Source organism: Mustela lutreola, chromosome 11, assembly GCF_030435805.1.
Source record: "Mustela lutreola isolate mMusLut2 chromosome 11, mMusLut2.pri, whole genome shotgun sequence".
Taxonomy (NCBI): Eukaryota; Metazoa; Chordata; class Mammalia; order Carnivora; family Mustelidae; genus Mustela; species Mustela lutreola.
Window position 1 is genome coordinate 11,552,298 of NC_081300.1, and position 7,373 is coordinate 11,559,670.

A 7,373-nucleotide genomic window follows, 5' to 3' on the forward strand; every position below is an offset into this window, starting at 1 on the left:
CAAGGCAGACAATCCAGCCTCCATGATCACCATTCTGAAAGAGACTCCCTTGTCTGCTGCTCCAGGCATCTTATTTCCCATCTGCATCCAGTGAGAAGTGTGTGGAGGAGATCATGCCAAAGGGTGCGGATTTGCCTTTACCTTGGACCTTTTCAACCACTTTTTTATATCAATTTCACTTTAGTTTTTCACATTTATAAATTCTATGTCCCTTATTTACTTCCCTTATTTACTTCTAGTCAAATCTATTTTCCTTTGGGTACCTGGAATTTAGTATTCATTTCTGAGAATGTTTTATTTTTTTCTTCAAATTATGTCCTGGGTTTTGTCATTCACCATATCAAATATAATTTAGTTTATGCCATATTTTCTGAAATCTTGTATTTGTGATACGTTTTCCTTCTGTTGTATTTGCAATAACCTGTGTCATTGTTTTCTAATGATACTGGAATTTCATGGTACATCTTCTGTTTTGGTGCTGGATTTCTCCAAGTTGCTTCTGTCTACCATATTATATATATATATATATATATATATATATATATATATATATATATGTATATATATACACACACACACACACACACACCTTATTCATGGTTTTGCTTTCTGTGGTATCAGTTACCCAAGTTTACCTGCAGTCTAGAAGCTGATGATCCTTTTTCTGAGGAATCCTCATTGGAAGGTCAGAAGTAGGCTAACATTACATCACAACACCACGTCATTCACCTCCCTTCATCTCGTCACACTGGCATTTTAGCATCTCCCATCATCACAGGAAGAAGGGTGAATACAACCCAAGAGATTTTAAGAGACAGAGAGAGCTAGTGACTACATTAACATAACTTATATTAGAGTATATTTTATAGTTATTCTATTTTATTATTAGTTATTGTTGTTAATCTCTTCCTGTGCCTAATTTATAAATTTTATCATAGGTATGTATGTATAGGAAAAAATATACTATATATACAATTTGATATTATTTGTAGTTTCAGGCATCTAGTGGGCATCTTGGAATGTATCCCTCACAAATAAGAAGGGGCTACTGATGTATGATGCTATATTATATGATATCAGATCATATCACATTACATTATAATCACATATTATATTATTAGCTGTTATTTGAAAGTTATTTTCTTATTATATTTTTAATGTTTTGGAATTTCCTGAACTTGTGATTACCAGGAGAGTCTTGCAAGTAATATGGGGAAAGCAGTTTTCTTTATTATTTTCTTGAGCCAGTGGTTCACTGGTCTGTTGCTAAGGTGTAGAGCCCCTTCTTTATAATAAGTTCCGTTCTCTGTGTGTGTTTGTGTATAAGTGTGTGTACAGGTGCAAGAGTTATGATCTATTTAAAAAATTCATTATTCATAGATATGAATTCTATATTCTATTACATATTCTTAGATTTTTGCATTGTTAAATAGAGCCTTATTATTGACCACTTTGTTATTGCTGTAGTTTTTTTCCGTCCTTCACTAGGGATACTACTTTTAAAAGATACTGCTTTCCAAGATGCTTCTCTGTGCAAGACAACCATGGCTTATGCCCTGAACATTTCAAGATCCTACCCTTTTCATTTACTTACTCTGAGTAGCCAACTGTCCAAAATAATTCTAAAGAGTTCTGTCTTGCAGTGAGCTCTCTCTTTGCTGTTATCCGGGTTCTCCTACTACTAGAATCCCTCTGCCTTCTTCACTCTGCATGCCACCCGCAACCCAGCAGTGCTGTCTCACCCACAGTCAGTCCTTCTGGTCTTGCTTACATCTGTGTTTACTTGATCATGTCATCTCCTTCTAGTTATACCCAAGACACCAATTTGAGGTGATTTCTATTTGGTCTCATTATTTTTTTCTCTCTGGTTCTTGATAAAGTATGGAGTGATTTTAATATAGGTGGCTGCTTTTAACATAGGAAACTGGAAACCCTCCAAATGCCATCTGTGACTTATTTGTGTTAATTTTAAATTGTATATATAATATATATGAAAGATTTAAAGTATTTTAATTTTAAATTATACATATAATACATATGAAAGATTTAAAGTATTTACTTTAGGGTTTTCCCTCAGTTTATAAACATTTGCGAATCTTCATGATTCTGTCTTTGCTACTGTTATTTGTTCATGTGAAATGCTTTTAAGTTCCATCATCATTATAAAAATACATTGAATCAAGTAAGATTATGTACAAATTCCTTGCAAAAATGCCCCACTAATGCTATTAAGCAGTACAATGCTTGAAACACTGTAAGGAGATGGGTAATTTGTTTTGTTATTAGATTTACTTAAAAACATTTGATTAGGGATGTCTGGGTGCCTCAGTTATTTGAATATCTGATTCTTGATTGTGGCTCAGGTCATGATCTCAGGGTGTGAGACTGAGTATACCATTGGGCTGAGCATGGAGCCTGGTTGAGATTTTCTCTCTCCCTCTCCCTCTCTCCCTTTCTACTCTTCCCTCCTGTGGGCTTGCATGGGTGCTCTCTCTCTCTCTCTCTCTCCCTCAAAAACAAAACAAAACAAAACAAAAAACCCACAAGATTATAGTTTCCTCATAGAGCATGTTTCTAACTCTGTCTGCAGCTAGTTTGTGCAATGCATATGATGAATCCTCAAAACTTAATAAGTGAATGAATAAATATTATATGTTTTGTGTAAATTTCACAAAATGGAATTCTAGATCCCTTTTAAAAACATGAACACAGAAAAGTTGTAAAAGGTTAAAATTTGTTAAAATGCCTCCAAGAACTTCTTCCTATGGCACTTCAGATTCAGTGTTTTATTTTCCCTTTATTTTCCCTTTAGAGACTGAGCGTCCTCTAAAGGAAGTATTCTCCCAAGAGGCCATGCCCCATTCACTCTGGACACAACCCCAGTGGCATCAGTATTAGAAGAAGAAAGCTCAAGGCAAATGTCATTTCATATCAAATGCAACATCAAAATTAAAAATGCCCTAAAAGGACCTCAAAGCAAACCCACAAAGGTGAGGTCATTGCCAAACTTACCCTGAGGTGGCTTCTGTTTTATCATGCCTCACAAGTTTGAGAATAAGCTTTCATATTAGCCTATCATGATGCATTAGGAATATGATGTTTTCCCAGTATAGAAAAGAAGGGTAGACAATATAGATTATCACTGACCGGGAAGATAGATCTGTAACAATTATTCACAGAGGTGTAATGGTAGAGCTGCCTTACTATTTGCAGGTGTGAGTAATACAAAGTAAGGAAAAGTACATGGTTTAACACTACTTATTTCCACCTAGTTTCCAGGAAAAAAAAATTCATATTCTCTGCATTTCTTAACTCAAAGAGAAATTTTCTGGCGGCCTCTGCAGACTAATTAGTAACCTGAGATAATGAGAGTAGATTATACTGTACTTTAATACCATGACTCCTTACTTGGACTCCCAAAGTCTTCCTATGGATGTGTGGAAATTCTTGCTCCATTGCAGCTCTGAAGATTAACTGGCAATCTGATGATTTGAGGTCTTACTATAATAAGGTGGAAGTAATCAATGAAAACATTTCCTAATGAATCTGGGCACTTTGCAATTCATTCTGAATTGTGCAATTTTCTAAGAAAATAAAAAACTCAGTTCAGACCACCTGCACTTGGACAAGCCTGCTTAAAGGAGGTGTATCTTGGGTGGTTGGGATATGGACATTGGGGAGGATATGTGCTATGGTGAGTGCTGTGAAGTGTGTAAACCTGGCAATTCACGGATCTGTACCCCTGGGGCTAGTAATGCATTATATGTTTATAAAAAAGTGAAAGAATTTTTTTAAAAAGAGTAAAAAAAAAAGAGGTGTATCTTGATCTTTTGCTACAGATTATTACACTGTTGCAAAAGTGTTACATATATTCAGGTTCTAACACACTGCCTGAGACACAGGAGAGACCCAATAAACATTTGTTTAGAAACAAATGAATACATGAATATACTGCATCTGAGAATTCATTACTGTGAACTTTCGGTTTCTTGTGTTTTGACAGAACTCTGATGTACTTGAAAGACTCAAAACAGTTTAGATTATTTTACCCCAGCATGATGCATTTGCTCTGTTACTTCCTAGCCATTTTAATTGAGGCTAAAAACTTCAAATTGAATTCCAATGTGTCCTTTACTAGCTTACTGTTTTCCAAGCCAATCCGTACAGCGATTGTTTTTGCATTCCAATGCAATCCATTATTATCACTTGGCTAAACAAACACAGCTGGGTGGTAATGAATGAAGTTTCTACATTTATGGATAAACTTAGCTGTAATGCTACTCTACAGCTCAATCTCTAAAACAGAGGGAAACCACATAACAATCCCACCCACCAATTCAGCAACACAAAAGATATGAATGTTATGTTGCTATAGGAGGGACAATTCCACTGGAAAAGTTCCTTAGCTTTTATTATTAAATGCAAACTAATTGAGATAGGAAGATAAATGCAACACAGTCATTCCATCCTTCCATGGGTAATTTATTTTAACTTGGAGGAAAATAATACATAGTTTTGTTACCAACTTAGGAAACAGTATCAGGGACTTGCTATATTGAAATACATGGCATCCTGTTAATTGTCTAGATTTGGTTTCCAGTCACAAAAATATTTTAATGTAACAAGTCATCAAACACAAAGGGTATATTTCATTTTCATTATCTATGACTTTGATTCAGTGTAATCTCATAACCATATTTTTTAAATCCCACTGCACCTTGAGTATTAAGAAATGTTTGAATACAAATAAGTCAAGTCCAGAGTCAATGGCTTCTTCACTGAAGACTGCCCATAACAAAAGACTTCAGTTAAAATTTAAAAACTATATATATATATATTTTTTGCCATTTAAAAATTGCCTGCCACTAGATATATGAGAAACAAGGTACAGGAGTCATGATTTTTATACTTTGCTATACATTAAATGCTTTCACCCCATGGAGTTCCCAGTCAGAAGTTTCTAACATTGTAGGCAATTAAGTGTGCATGCTCAGTTAATGCTGGCACCTGGGAACTTGATAATTTGCGTGTACACAAAGCTCAGGCTTCCATTCACAAGCAATTTTCTTGCACAAATAAATCTGCATAACAGAAAGACCAGAAGAGATGTGATATAGCCCCCCAAAACTCAAGCCTACAACTCTACTTGTCAATTTGCAATTGTCACAACTGTTATCTATTAAATAAAAATACTAAGAAAGGCGCCTGCCAGGGAAATTCTTTGGGGAGCACCAAAAGATTCAGGAATGGTAATTGGCTCATTTTTGAGAATTCCCAAGTTTTTAAAAATTTTCTGTATTTGGAATATGTAGACCATGGCAGCCAGCTTTCCGTGGCTTTGAAGCCAGCATTCTTTCCTTGCACAATACGTAGTATGGAAAAAATAAGACTGACAAATAGCCAAGCAAGGTAAAAAACAATGAACACAAAGTGAGGGTTGCTGAAGGGGGAGTGCCTGGGGGTGGGGTTAGTCGGTGATGGGCATTAAGAAGGGAACTTGTAAGGAGCACTGGGTGTTATATGCAACTGATGAAACTCTAAATTGTAGCCCTGAAACTAATAGTACAGTATAGGTTAACTACATTGAATTTAAAGAATTTAAAAATAAAATAACCAAAAAAAAAATTGATCCAGTGTTTTTTTTTTAACCACTAATCAGTTAAATAACTTGATGATTGCTTGATGATTTACCTTCACTTTTCAGTGTTTTAAGATTCTGTTTTACAAATTTTAACCAACTCTTTCCTATATTGTTTGTATGTTATCAAATTTTGTAGATATAACAGGAATTGTCATGAATACTGAAAATAAAAATGTGTCTTTTTTAGTCATATGTATTGTACTGTCTTCCTTTCAGTCCTTCACTAAATTTTGCCTTTTTGAGCCCTCACTGGTTTGGGGCAGCTTTGTTTTAGACCATTAAACGTAAACATGAGGGGCACCTAGGTGACTCAGTGGGGTAAGCCTCTGTCTTAGGTTCAGGTCATGATCTCAGGGTCCTGGGATAGAGTCCCGTATTGGGCTCTCTGCTTGGCAGGGAGCCTTCTTCCCCTCCCTCCCCTGCCTGGCCTACTTGTGATCTCTGTTTGTCAAATAAATAAATAAAATCTTTAAAAAAAAAAAAAAGTAAACATGGAATGTTACCTGTAAACAATGTCTCCTGCTATTCATAACTGTAACCATTGCCTAGAGAAGAAAAGTAAAAGGACTGTTAAGAGAATTAAAAAAAAAAAATGGTGTGTTCAATGAAAAATAAATTCATTAAGCTTCCAGTTTAAATATAATGGTTCTGAGACCAATAAACGATTTTGAAATCTGTGAAAATAAGTAAGTAGCAGCATCAGGTAACAGAAAAATAAAGCACCTTATTTGAGACAAGTGTGCTTTTTATGAATAATAGCAATTCAATCTGTATGTGAAATTAACCTTTATTTTAAAAGTGACATTAACCAACGATCTTATTTAGTACACATCCTGGGAAATATTGAATGGACGGATAACCAAAACAGAGTCAAAGCTCAAGTTGTAGTGGACAACATTTAACAGGTGAAGACTTTATTCAAAGCTACTGTAATAGCGGAAGGAGAATTTCCCAAACAGGACTCAGTCTGAGTTGAATTCTGCTAAAACAAAAGGACAGAGAGTTTTTAAGAACTAGGATGTGGGGATTGGGTGTGAGGCCATCTGTGTTTACTAACTGGGACCTATCAAATAGAGCTCCTACCCTCCCACAGAGCCTGGGAGACACAGGTGCTATTTTTCTGGGTTCTAAGGACTTGAAAAAGACAGACATTCACAGGTTATAAAATATTTGCATCTCAAAGGGGCAGAGAAAGAATTTACAAAGATAAGTTTTCTAAAGTAAATGCTCTAAGCAAAGGGAGGTCAAGGGTTTATAGTCTAAAATTTAGTCTGGCTGCAAAAGATGTTAAGGCCACTTTGCTCAGTAGAAATGAGTCTGGATAAGACAGAAGCGTGAAGGCCATTTTGCACATTGTCCTACTGCACTGACTGATATAATTGGAGTATAATGAGTGGTAGAGAGCACTGGGGACTTTAAGAAGCCTATGGCCTGCTCTGAAAAATCCCTCTCAGCTCCTTCTTCCACCACTGTGCATAGGTTTTCTTTCTCTTTCACGGTCTCCCATCGGTTGTAAGGCAGTGACAAGACCTCAAAATTAAGATAAAACCCTTGTTCTCAGAATCTGGATAAAGAGAAACTTATCCCAGCTATTACGGTCAGAATGTGTTCCTTTAAAATTCATATGCTGAAATCCTAAACCCCAATGTTTCAACATAAGGAGGTGAGCTCTTTGGGCCTTTAACTGGCACCCTTGTAACAGAGGCTCCAGAGGGTCCCCTATCCATTTTCA